We start from the raw sequence: 14,454 nt of genomic DNA on the forward strand, positions 1-14,454 counted from the left end.
GATATTTTTCCCATCTCATCAATTTTCTTAGTTGATCGTATAAAAATGGCAGTAACCTGTTAATTTTGTTTTATGTTAAAAAAAGTGTTAAAAATGGAAAAAAAAACATTTCAGAACAGTGCTGTCTTGTTTACATTTTGGCATTTTCAAGTTGTGACTTGGAAGTTCCATGGGCCTGAAGACCTTTGCTAGTCACATTTTCTGAATATCCATGATACTAATATTTTATTATTAAAAATTGATGGTCATTATGCTGTTAAACATTATGTAATATTGCATCAAAATTTGAAAAAAACCTATTTTGGGCACTGCTCCCATGATGACCATTTAAGAAAAACCATGTCACTTACTGTTCTCAAACAGTACAGTAAATATGTACAGATGTGTCTGTACATATTGCCATCACCTGCGTCTGTCGTCGCCGTTGTCGCCGGTGCCGATGCCGTGCACTTTCATTGTAAACATGATAAGTGGAAGGCAGTTTTACTTTTTGGCTGTATATTTACAGAGCTGATGAATATTCGTAAAACGCAGGTCAAGTTAAAAAATCAGCATGATCGGGCCATTATTGTAGAAGTTGTGCTGTTTTTTCACTTTTCAGCATATATGCAACACTGTAAACACATTTTAAGGAAAACCGATAGGCCTGTTGTCATGAAAATCACAGGAGTAATTGATCTTACTATAACACAGGTCAAGTTCGAAAATCGGCATGTTCCACGGGCTTGAAGACCCATGCTAGTAACATTTTCTGAAAATCCATGATATGTGTATTTGATTATTAAAAATTAACGGTCATTTTGCTGTTAACCATTATGTAATATTGCATCAGAATAGAAGAAAACACAATTTTGGGTGCTGCTGCTAAGATGACCATTATGGGAAAACCATGTTACTTATGATTGTCAAACTTTCAAAAAAGAAATACAGGACTAAAATGCAGAGTAATTGATCTTACTAAAACGCAGGTCAAGTTCAAAAATCGGCATGATCGGGCCACTATTTTAGTAGTTATGCTTTTTTTTTCACTTTTCAGCATATATGCAACACTGTAAACACAATATAAGAAAAACAGGTAGGCCAATTGTCATTAAACTCACAGGAGTGGTCATTCCTGCTAAATCGCAGGTTGAGTTCAAAAATCAGCATAATCGGGCCATTATTTTAAAGAAATGCCGTTTTTATGTACAGACACAGATGTATTTTACCTGTTGAGCATAATTAAAATTTGATGTTGAATTTGCAGTTTAACATAATGTACTTTTGCATCAGAATTGACAGTAGCCTTTTTTTGTTATTTCCTGCTTTTTGTCTGTACATTTGACAGCTTTGCTGCCTTGTTTCAAACATGAAAGCAATAACTATTATCAGTTCTTTTCCTCCTGGCAGTAACTATGATCCTAGAACTGTTTTGCTGCTCTCACCATCATATAGAGTAATCCCAGTGGCATTCTGTTTTTCAGTTTTCATATCTTTTTCATATCATTTTTTATTTTGTTTTTTACATTTTTTTCCTGTACCACTTCAGCACGAGAGATTGACAACTTAATTACCTGGCAATGAATTATTTATAAAAATAGAATCTCCTTAACAGAGCTCTTAACTCGACACAGCCAGTCAACCAGATCAATATGATTAGTACATTAGGGTCTATAAGAGGGAGTAAGCCCCCTCCCTGTAGCCTATAGGGTACCTACATGTTGACACCTGTCAAATTGATGCAATGAACAAAAGCTGTACTGCTTCATGAGAAAAAAGGCTATGACATAGTCCCTAGTAGCAGTGTCAAACACAGGGATGTTTTGACTCTCTCCCCAGGCCAGTAGCTAGCAATTTCAAAGGGGGGAGGGTACTTTTTCTGAAAAAGTGGACCAATTTTGATTACCATAAAATGTTCATGTACCTAGATCATATTTTACCCTGAGTGGACCTTTTCCCAGTAAGAAGGGCAGTTATTTCAAACCCCCCTCCCTTCCAGCTGCAAGTCTGTTCCCAGTTCCTACTTGCCAACAAGTTAAGATGTGTTGTAGTAGCAGTGTTGTACTAGTATGTGTGGGTTGCTGTTTGGGTTACTGTGAACATTGACAAGCTTTGCGTAGGTTGGTTTCAGGAAGCTTTGTGGTCGTGCAGTGTAATGTTCTCATTCACTTGTCTCTTCCTGTGTGTGTGGAAATCTGATGGTCTAAATGGATCAGTTGCCATCACACTCTCCTAGTGCTGCATTAAACCAAACTAACAGCTTTGAAAGCTGGATTGGTTGTGAACATGTGGGAAAATAGACATCAATGATTTGTTTTTCTCTACTAATGGATACACCTATGTTTATATTACTTAATGATCAGAGTGATTTTTTTATTATAATTTTATTCTTCTTCTTCTTCTTCTTCTTATTATTATATAAATTGAATTTTATGCTTCTAATTTTACCTAAGTGGCAAGGTTTTGTCAGCTTATGACTACAAACTGTGAAAAAATGTCATTTGGATTTTTTTAAATGCCTGTTTTGGGTTTGATTAAAAAATTGAACTTTTTTATGTTTTTCCAAAATTTCATTTTATTTAGTTTCTCATTATTATTTTCATTATTTTAATTATTGATGCCAAAGTTTCATGTTTAGAAGTGACAGCCATTGGGCCTAATGCATCTTCAATGTGACAGTGATAGGCACATTACAACAGGTGGTCTAGTCTTGCACCCCATTTCCATAGATTAGATCGACCTACTTTAGATCGACCTAACTCCCTGGGTGTTCCCGCTAAATAGCTGTCAGCCGGGCGGACACGTAGGTTAATTAACCCCTTACAGCTTGTAGTAGGCGGGACGGACATTTAAGTCGGATTATCTGAAAGTAATCTAGTGAGACTCCCCGCGGGGATAGATCGATCTAAAATCTATGGGAATAGAACCTTGGTGCTAAATCGTTTTTTTAGGAAGATCTGGAATTCATGAACTTTGGTCACTGCCATCAATATTTTTCCAATTCCAGCACTCTTTAACCCACTTTTTTCATTAAGCAGAACATGCACTTGCACTACCCACGATTCCCTGAGGTTTCATTAGCAGATGTGTGTGCGGAACAAGAACATGCTGCACACGACGGGGGAATGGGTTTGCATTACAGAGCATGGTATAAATAAGCCAGATAGGGTCTGAGGTGTATTGATTAAAGATAGAAGAATATGTTAATTGACCGCCCACTTACTCCCACACACAAACCATTTTACTTTGTTATGTCAATACATGATTGGCTGAATATGTTCTGTTGGCTTTCAGGACCTAGTATTGCCATAGAAAGGCCAAATGGGAGGCCTCTGCTGACTTGATTCCTGCCAAGATGTTTTGTTGCATAAAGTGAAGTCTTGCTACCTTACTCCAAATCGATATCAACAGTTGCTGTCTCAAAACAGTGTACAACCTTCATGCTTCGTAGAATTAAAACCAGAATATTGTAGCCACAGTAGAAGGGGCTCAGTCATATCTGAAACATACCCAATGTAGGCTATAAACCTTCCCTCTTTTTCAAAATTTCTTCACAGCAGGGTGATGAAGGGAGTGTCTTGAAATCACAGGCATTTCATTAGTGATTCCTGCTGACAAACATATTATTGAAAAATATTAACTTGAAGCTTTTTTTATGCTCCCCCCCCCCCCCTTCACCAAGAAAAAATAAAGAAAGAAAAAATGATAACAAATGTAACTGCAAAACACTGAGAAACTACCTTATCAGGATGAAAAAGATGTCCATATTATTAATACCCAAGCCTGTATTTTTGCTGAATATTTTCAGCCCAGTCCCTAGAAGCAAACTTGCCAAATACAGACTTTGGAGAGTTATAGCACTTTTCAGAAAAAAATACCCGGTTTTACTATGTTGACTAATTGCTGTACTCTGTACATATAGGACTTTTTAGCCAAACGTGTCTACAGGCCATAGACGGGCAGATGGAGGCTGTCTTCTGGGTCCTCCAAAAGGCAGTCAGAATTTTTCAAGTTTACATTGAAAGTCATCTAATTTTTCTGTCGGAAGATGGTCAAAAATGGAGGATGGATCAACAAAGATAATTTGGAAGACTGTCAGAAAATATCTCGGGATCCACCCCTGTTAGATTTAATCTTCTTCTAAGAATTTGCCAACTAAGGTTCAGTCAGGTTTGGACTGTAAGCTTGCATCTGTCATTGTTAGAAGTCACAACTGGACTCCCTGTTTTTTGTAGCAAAAATCATAGGTAAATGATGATTGTAACATGAGATACAAAGGACTGTGGTTTACCTTTATATTAACAAAAGAACATCTGATATTGTGTGAAACATTGTTGGGGCAGTTTTGTTGAGGAAAATGTGGTGTAGAAAGATTGGCAACATTTTTTGCTTCCGTAGTATTTGGTTAGTTGCTGCCTGGCATTAAACTGACTAGTGCGTTGGCGTAGAGCAGCTGAAAATAACGTTTTCAGAAAGGTGGTAACATGTGGATATAGTTTTTTTTTTTTTTTTTTTTTTTTTTTTTCTAATTTTTCAGGCAAATTTTAGTTTTGAGGTTATTGGGTAAAGAAAAGTACAATGACAGTTTAGAGAGGGAGAGAAAGAGAGAGATGAATATGGAAGATCTGTTGTAAAAATAGTTGACAGAACTAAAAATGAAGATCTTCTGTCTAATGTCTTACTAACAATAGAGTAATGTTTGTACAATGAATTCATTCCAAATAATGTGTAGGAAACATGTATAGTTGACACTTTCCTTCACATTTTCTCCAACTGTTTATACCACTAATCAAAATTAGTGTGGTTGATTGGCAGTGTCGAGCCTTCAGGCAGAGGAGGGGAGGGGGGGCACACTGCACCCGTTAAGAATCTTGGTGACTGTTTTGTGTAATAACCAGACTATTTAGTTGTCAATCTCTCAGAATAATGCAAAATTAAAAAGTGTACTGCTTGATGTGGAAAAAGGCTAAGGATCCTTATCTACGCCAGATAGCCTTGGTTGTAAACAGCCCAAAGTGCTTATACTTGTGCAAAAGTTCATATTTACTGCAGACTCTTGCCTTGTTTGTTTCAGAGCCAGATTTGGTATTTCTCAGTCCTAAGGGTTTTGTTTACAAACAATCTCTCTCCCTCTCCATTGAATGTTATGCCTGCAGTATACAACTGAGGGCTTGTGTTGACTTATTAGGCAGGCCGACTACCCTATACAGCCAGCCTGAGGTGTGGATGCTTCATTCATACCTGTTCCACTGACGTCTAACTTACGTCAGACGCTGGTAAGAGCGTGGCCTTTACAGCGGCGAATAGAGCAGGTTGGAGAAAACAGAATGAGTTATTTCACGGTGGTGGATGACCTGGTATTTTGATATTTCATTTTCTGCTGACAGTTATGACACCAGTGCTGTTCCTGTAGACTCCAGTACTTATTTATGTATATTATACCTAACATAGTTGTTGTCTTGTTTTTGTCTTATTTCCTGCAATTTTGATCTGTGCACAAGTCAGGAATAGACCTGTTCAGTAGAGGGTCAGTTTGGGTTTTTGTGAGGGATGCCCTTGTACCAGTGCAACAAGATTTTTATTCGCTCGTCTCACTTTTATTCTGATAATATGTTAATCCTCTGTGGTCTTGCTTTGGATTTTTTTTTTTTTTTTTTTTTTTTTTTTTTTTTTTTTTTTTTTTGCTTAATTATTATTATTATTCCATCAAAATTGAATAAGATTCAAATATTTATTAATTAGCATGAAAGTGCTATTTTTTTAATCATTTAAAAAGAACTAACGCAATCTTCTATTTTTCAATAGACCTTATTAGTAAATGCCCTATTTCTCAAATTCTGTAGGACCTTTGCAGACTTTATTAATAATCAATTTCATTAAAATCTCATTTAGATGTTTAAAGATTATATTCCAACAACCAAAAGAAAAGTTTAGCTCTTTAACAGAAAATATCTGGCCTTGCTGCGTTTATTGATAAACATGGTCCATGAGCTGGAATAGCAATGTTTAGATATTTATATCAGCATATGTTTACTTTCCAGAAATATCACTGGCATAACTTCCTCAGAATTGTACAAAATAAAGCACTATGTTTACTGCAGATGCGTACTATGCTGCATCACAGACATTTAGATTTAGAGAGAAAAAACACTATGCCTCATAAACTGACTCGAAATGTGAATTTATCTTACCTGTAAATAATTATCTAGGTATACATGTAAATATCCATGGACTACTGTTACTTCCTGGTCTTCTAGCCTTCTCCACCCACACAGTGGCTGTGATTTATCAGCACAAAGAAAGATTACCCAGCTGTTGATGTGAACTGTATTCTTATCCCGTTGATGTGTACACTGAATATAGAAGGCTAATAAAGCCAGTGTTAGTTCTGAGATCAGTGTCTGCATCATACTTCTATTGTCCTCAATTTAAGTGTGAATTACTGGTAATTCATAGTGATATAAACCACTCATTGCAGGTTAGAAAATGCCTAGAATGGTATTATACCTTTTTAAATTGTTATTTGATTTGCAACAATAATATATCATATAATGCCAAGCTTTTGATACAAGGGTTTTCATTCCATGATTATGTAAGAAAAAAATCCATAGAAATATGATATTGCCCAGAGATATATACACGAGTATCACTTTTTTTGTAGGAAATTAGTAATAGGTGATATTGCCCAGAGATATCTCTTTGTAATCTCAACTGTACATGTGTACTTGTGCATTTGATATTGGTTCTCTCTCTACATGGCATGTTATATGTGACCTTACAAATGACCTTAGTAATCTACAGGTTGGCTGTACTCTTAGTGGTCATAAGTCTGTCTGAGGAAGTGCTGACAAGTGCCAGTTTAGCCAAATGCTAAAACTGACTTTTAAATTGGGTAAAATAAAAAGGGCCTGATTTGACTTGTTTTAGTCAAATTATAACTATTTTGATAACAAATTGACAAAAAAAGTGGTGATTTGGTTTAGCCCCCCCCAAAAAAAAAAATTGCTAGCGCTTCCCCAGTCTGTGTAGAGAGCCTGTATCCTGGTTTGTTACTATGTGAATCTACAGATTGTCTCTAAGAATGAAATGCTTAAAAAAAAAATAAACAATGATATTTTTTCCTTAAAAATGAATATTATATTATAAAAGATAAAAAACACTTGCTGGTGCATGTGGTTTAATTATTTAATCATAAGGCATGAAATGTTAAAGGAAAGTTATTATTCTTATTACTGCTACACATGACTGTGTTCAGTTTGAAGTTATATATGTAGGTCTTATAAGGGAAATGCACGGCTTCTGTTTGTGAGACAAGACATGAAACTGAATTGTATCTCCTGTCTTGTTAGGGATGTTTTTTCCAGGTGATATGATAATCGCTTTGATTAATGAAATCACTTCACCAGTTATAAAATGATTGGATCATTCTGCAAAAAGTGAACATTTGAGTCATATTGGTAAAGAACATGTTTTAGTAATATTTGTATATAACTTTGTTTTTATAACTATTATCTTTTTTTGATTGTCCTTTTTGATTTCTGTCAAAAATGGAGGGAACTGTGATAGTATGAATCATAAACAAAAAATAATGAGGCAATTCAAAATTGTGCAGGTATTACACAAAATGTCTGGGTCACTTTCTTAATGCAGATGTTCTCCTGTGAAACGATCCAATCAACAGAAAGGGATGGGCAATATCAATTCCGCCTTTCTCCTTTCTTCACTCCCTTTTCCCTCTTTCCCCCCCCCCCTTCTTCTCTCTCTCTCTCTCTCTCTCTCTCTCTCTCTCTCTCTCTCTCTCTCTCAACAGACTTGCATATTTCAGACAACATTCACCTTAGTAATTATAGATTCATGTGTTCTAATGATATGACTAGTCCACACCTCTGAGCAGGTGGATGAGAAAAAAGATGGCTCACCTTTAACCCTTCATCTATCACATCTCTGCCTTCTCTTGGCACATGTAAGAACACATGGCAGGTGTCTTGGGTACACGTGCTTGAAGAAGGGTTAAATTAAAGTTCAAAGTAAAAGCTAAGTGGGTATTGCAGCGGGAGGCGCTGTTGCTGCTCGCTCCCCAGTTAAAGTGTCAGAAGTGCTCTAGCTGTGGTCCGCAGACACTGAGATAAAGTATGTCGATGTCAAAGCTGAGATGTTAAGGCGAGTTATTTGCTGGCATGTTTTTGTTATGTTGTCAAGTGATGTAAATGTGTATGGAGGCTGATAAGAGGGGCGGGGTGATCCTCTCATGGTACCTGATTTATCTTGTATGTCAGTGACTATTGTTTTGCAAAGGAATGTAATATTTATTTTGGAGTTTTTTATAAGGATAGGTATTTCTCCATTTACACTTAAACCTGTATTGTATAGAAGTATTTGCAAGTTCTATGACATATATATTTGTATTTTATAGTTTTTTTCTTTGTTCTTTTTAGCAGGTGGCTGTACTCAGTATGTGTTTTAGTTGGTAATTGAATATTGCAATTGGTGATGGAGAGCATTTTGATGTTCCTAGAAATCTGGTCTTTGTTGAAAGGTTCTTTATTGTATTTTCACTTGCATGTCTTTTGTTTTGGTTCCTTTCAGAAGATGGACTTCTTCTTTAGATTGCTTGACTGTTGATATAATTCTGTGCAATTCGAGACCACTAGGTTCCCAGAGGACTGGAAAAAAAGCTTGTATTCTTATAATTGCTTATTCAGGCGTTATCTTTTCATCAAAAGGATTGATCTCTCTGGTTGGAGAAGGGGCACTGAGTAAATTCCTGCAAGCTTTCAGCAGAGTGACTCTTCAGAGATTTCACAATGCAATTAGTCTGGTCGTCGCAGAAAATGCATGTCAGTTCTGGGGCTGATTGCATTAGGCTGTCGTTATCACAGTGAATGCTGCATTGGTGTTATATCTGGTAGAACAGACCGGGGCTATGTTCACACCTTGATCAAATTAGACCAAAAATAGGCCAAATGACATTACAAGAGGACCAGATGGCATAGAGACCTCATGTGACGTTACGATGATGGTTTATAGTCCTAAGTTGGGCTTATTGTGAACATGGCTCTACTTGGGCATTGTAAAACAAATCCCTCTGAGGGAATGTTTGGTTACCAAGGTGAATATCATTCTTGATTATGTGTCAGTTTTACTGTGATGAATTGAAGACTCCTTAGCAATAGCTGTACTCATTTACTGACCACCACTCTTATGCTTTAAAAATATGTTTAAATATTTTGATGGCAACAAGAATGACATGGAGGATAGTATATTATAGCAGTGATTGAGTAGACTTTTTCTGTCTGAGAAAACAAAAGAAGGGGGAAGAAGAGCAATAAGTATCTTAAATACCCCCACCCGAACAGTCACGATGGACTCTATTTAGCAGAAGTATCTAAACCATCAGGCTTCCTGACCCAGCCTCTCTGTTTTCACAACCTGAGCACACTGTGCAGGAAGCACATCCAATCTATAAAGAAATCAATGATAATGTCTTGTCACTGCCCACCTACTCCGCTGAGCCACATTACCCGAACAGAGCATTTTAAACCTCATTCAGGAATTATCTTTGAGATACAGGGGACATGAGCAGATTGGCAGGCTTATATGTAGAGTTTGTAGTTGCTTGTTGTTGAAACAAAAAGCTTAGTTTATATTTATGTGACTTTGGCAGAAGATTTGGTAAGTGTTGTGTTTTTAAAATAGGGACTGCATTAGAAACAGTATTGTCAAACCTGTAAATTAAAAAATGCCTTTGTGTTATTTTTGATTTCATGGCAGGTTAACAGAACATGTTACAAAAGAGTCAAATTAAAGTATACGATATATCAGACTAACCAGTGGGATTAAACCATACTTAATATTTTTCACTGTCATGTAAATCAATGGGAATATAAATATGTTTGATTGTGCTTTGACTTCTCTGGGTTGAATATGATACAGTAGAAGGATTTGAATGGATCAATAGCATGGCAAGTGCTTCAGTTTTTTTTTTTTTTTTTCTTCAGTAAAATGGAATATGTCCTAGAGAGGGGAGCATGCTTTAGATAGACATTATACCAACCAATGTTAATGTTTTAAGCACTGGACAGAATTCTTTAGTTATCAGTTTATTACTGATTTTAGACATGACTCAGGTTGCAGGAAAAACTAGACTTGGTGTCCTTACAATTGTGAGGCTCTGGTGGCTGCATGAGGCTGCCCCCCACCCCACCACCCCCACCCCACCAAAAACGTAATCTGTGATTTAAGTTGTAGCAAGATTTGATTCACATATAAGTATATAAAAGAATAAGAGGGTAATAACAAAGTATTGAATGCTTTATGATAGTGTTATCAACCATTTATCGTGTCCTGTTCATCAGGTTTTGCTATTATTTCAGTTCTCCCAAAAAAGTTTCTGTTCAACACTGTTGATGTATTTGTGTTTATTTTCAGACAGTAGAAAAACCTTATCATTGCCTGCTAATAAGTTTAGGTGGGCAGTAACCAGTATCTGCTTTGGAGATCTTAAGGCATTTAACCCTCTCTCTTTCCAGGCAGAAGCTTAGAGATTTTGTCCCCCCAGGAGCCCCAGAACACTGTCACCACACCTGAACATGTTAGCATACTGATGGGCCAGACACTCTGTCACTGGTAAGTTATAGGGGCGGGAGGGGGGGGGGAATCTAGCAAAACATGGTTATTTTGTATGATATTATTATAGTAAGGAGTTCTTTGATTAGCATTGTTTGTTTAAAATTATGATGTGATAACTATCTTTAGTTAGTAGACTAAATAGATTGGACCGTAATTTGTCATTAACAGCAAAGGTACCTTATTGGTGCCAGAGTTTTGGACACTTTCTTTATTTTGATGAACTTGTTGAAAATATCTAATGGTTGCGACAAGTTATTGACTTAATGGTTACATTTCTGATCTTTTAGCAAATTAACTGGCACCTTCCAAATGTCTAGGGAAATTTTTTGTTGATTTTAGGCGTGTTAAAAAAGGTGAAAAAAAGTGATTATTGATGTTCCTGCAGATCCATCTTAAAAATGAATTCTTTAAGGTTTGGACAATATCACTCAATTACCACCTTGTTTTAATGGAGTGCATCTCACACCCAAGAAATCAAACAATCTTCCCAAGTTAGACAGGTGTTTTTTTGGGGAAAGCTCATAAGTGTGTAAGATTTGGAATGATTATTAGATGACATAATAGACGTACTAAATTTTTTTAAATATATATATCAAAATTTTGACTTTCAGAAAGGAAAAAAAAATATGAAAAAAATGGCGATTTCAATTTTTGACTGATAAAGGCTGAATTTTACTTATTAAAAATATTGGGGAGCATGGTTAGTATTGATTGGCTTTTAATGCTGTTGACATGGGTAAAAAGTGTGCAAATATATATAAAAAAAACAAAGATCACAATTAGGAAGAAAAAAAAAAAGAAATCTTGCTTTGTCATTAGTGACAGTCCATTTTAAAAATTATTGTTCTATATTTACTCTTTGTACTTGAAATGTATGGTTGTCAAGGGGGCTTTCCTACCTGAAGCATTCAAGTTTACAGCAGATTTGCATCAAACACTGAAAACTCAATTGCCTGATAGACATAGACAAAAGAAACATGATTTACAACTTGAAAGCCTTTGACCAATTTGTTACATTGTCTCATTTGTGACAGGTTTCTTGGTGTGTGGGAAAAGTTGCCTGTTTCCCGTTTGTTCTCTCTGAGGCTGCATTAACACCAGCTTTAAAATGACAACTTTTTTTTTCAGGAAGCAGACACTCGATTGCAAATCCCTTGCCAAAGAATCCCACATAATCAGTGATGTACTGACCACTTCACAGATTACAGAGGGATTACATCCAAGGGAATTGCAATCAAGTTTTTACCTTTTACTTGAGATCAAAATTGAGACAGTAATTGTTGAACTGTTCTGAATATGTCCTAATACATAGTTCTTTAGAGTAAAAGACTGCACAGTTATTATAAATGGATGAAAAATGTGGTAACTTTTCAGTTTGACTTACTGAGCAAGTTTGTCTGATAAAATTGACATAGGTCTTAGTTTTAGTAATAGAGAATAAGCTTACATTTGATTCTTTATTGATTGCAAGCATTTTCATAACATCCTGTCTGCCTTTAGTAATCTTTCATATTTTTCAGACTTTCAGAAAAGATGTATCCACTACCATATTGCTATTGATTTTTACAAAAGTGGTTTAACTTCAGGAAACACCCTCCTCTGCCCCTCTATGCCCTCCCAAACCCCTCAAGAAGGATAGGGGTGCACACAGGGGCCTATTTCAGAAAGGAACTTGAGACAAAAAATTTTAAACCAAAACTCACTTCAGAATAAATTTGCAATATGCCACTAAAATCTGGTGATTATTGGTCTGAACTTTAATATGCAGAAAATTGGTCTGCTTGAGTAAGTGAGAAGAAATGGGTAGCAGTTCATTTGGATGAAAAAAAAAATTGTCTGAAGTATCAGCTATGCATTTCTTGTTAAAAAAAGAAACACAGTATTTTATTCAGTTGGTATAACCGCTGATTTATCTTGGGTCAAAGTTGGCTAAAATGTTTGGTCTAAAAGTATAGACCAATTTAAAGGGGGGGGGGCATAGCAATAGTGCGAAAGTTCATTGGTCCAAATGTTCACTATAGAACCTTTGGACCAGTGAACCCTCGATTAAAAAACTGATGAAAATGTTACCATTTTTCGGACCAGTGAACCTGGACCAGTGAACCTTCGGACTATTGAGATGCCCCCATTCTGAGGCTTGAGTTCTATAGCAAAGCCAGCCCCAGGTGTTTAGTTTACTTCAGACAGGGTCTAATGGTCAGATGTGGGTGGAGGTTGTCAGGAAACTGTGATTCAGTGATCTGTAATCAGTGGTTGAGTGGGCAGTGAGTGATGGTATTACACGGATATTATTTCCCTCTACACCTTGTTATTGTATTGACATTATATAGACATTTGTCTTTCTTCTGTGAGTTAAATTGCAAGAACCTATACCTTACTTCCTTCTTTGCGTCTCATTGTTGATTGAACTGGGTTTATGTTCAGGGAGCAGGTCAGTGGTGATGAACACGATTTGTAGCAGCCATAAAGTGTTGTTGCCAAGGATTAAGGGATGTACAGGACAGTGGTGTATTTAGATCAAGTGTCTCACAGTAGCTATTGATATACATATGTAAACTGGGTTTCCATACCTAGATCGATCTAACAGGATCGATCCATCTTCCAAGGGGTTTCTTGTAAATTGCTTTCTGCTTAAGCGGCTTAGATGTCTGGTATGCCTACTGAAGCTGCAAAATGATAATTAATTACCCCCTATCAGTTTCAGTAGGCGTGACAGACATCTTAGCCACTTTAGTTGATTGCAATTTAGTGAGAATTCCCTTGGAGATACATATATCCCCAGTTAGTATGATAGGGTCTGGGAATGGTCCCTAATACACTAAAAGTTGTTAATATTCTTCCCTGCCTCAGATTTCTTTACCTTCATCAGATTTTTTTTTCGCAGTTTAGAACTCAAGCTCATTTCACCTGTATTATTGCAGTGACTGATAAAAACACTTATTTCTTTTTTCTCCTTACACCACTTCAGTGTATGATATCTACCACTGTCCTGGTGGTGAAAGATGTCCTACCACCAACCTGTGCGTCTGTTGGCTGTTTGAAAGAAAAAGAGGGAACGCTGGGTAATTGCAATCAAAAAAATCCAGCAGTTATACATATTTGCTCTGGGGCAAGAATTCTTCTGGATGTGGTAACTCAGGAACAGCTAGGCCTTTCGTAGATTGAGCTTGTGGCACTGGGTGCAAAGTGTCTTCATCTTCTTAGGAATTTGTGGAGTTTATTTTTGCTATTCCAATATAGTTCTGGTCCACCTGTATGTTTATTTCTTGGATTATGGTTTTGGTTCTAAGAAAACCTGGTGAACAGTGGTCTGTCTGAACCTAGCTGTTCTGTTGCATATATAAATATATATTTGGCAAACTTCTCGAAAATGACCTGGTATTAAGATTTTTGCCAAGTGCAGCTTACACGTACAATAGCAATTTTCTGTGGTAGCTAATTCATAATATCCTTTTCAAAGGTGCACCTCAGGAATTATTGTAGTGATAACATCCTAGGATTAATAGAAGAAGAAGGCATACATACTGGGTATCTTGACTGGAGAGGGATCATTTAGCTGTGATAGTTTTGCTGTTTCCACCGCAACCAGACAAGTGGCACTTATTTCAATCTCCAGATAATCGACACTAAGACAGTGACTGCTCACATAAGGGAGGTAATTCGTCTCAGTCATGTTCTAAAAGACTACAAGGATTTGGTGCCGAGACTTTCACGCTGCCAGAGGATCTCTCTTAATCAGCTTGTTCATTCTGTGGGCTAGCAATGCAGGTCAGAGTTATGATAGTTGACAGAATCTAGTTGGAGTCTCTTTGACTTTTGTTTGAATTAAGGCTATATATATTTTTA

The 14,454-nt window shown here is 36.6% G+C and overlaps 1 protein-coding gene across 2 annotated transcripts in view; it reads left to right on the forward strand.

The window, feature by feature from the left end:
• Window positions 1-14,454, forward strand: part of LOC106150591 (uncharacterized) — a 40,573-nt gene that overhangs the window by 8,112 nt on the left and 18,007 nt on the right. For both annotated transcript variants that reach the window (XM_013523473.2, XM_013523475.2), the window contains exon 2: window positions 10,509-10,605. The gene's annotated coding sequence lies outside the window, so the exon portion shown is untranslated. The remainder of the gene's footprint in view (window positions 1-10,508; window positions 10,606-14,454) is intronic.

The sequence above is a fragment of the Lingula anatina genome, chromosome 7, assembly GCF_051362555.1.
Source record: "Lingula anatina isolate TDL-2025a chromosome 7, LinAna3.0, whole genome shotgun sequence".
In the NCBI taxonomy this organism is placed as follows: Eukaryota; Metazoa; Brachiopoda; class Lingulata; order Lingulida; family Lingulidae; genus Lingula; species Lingula anatina.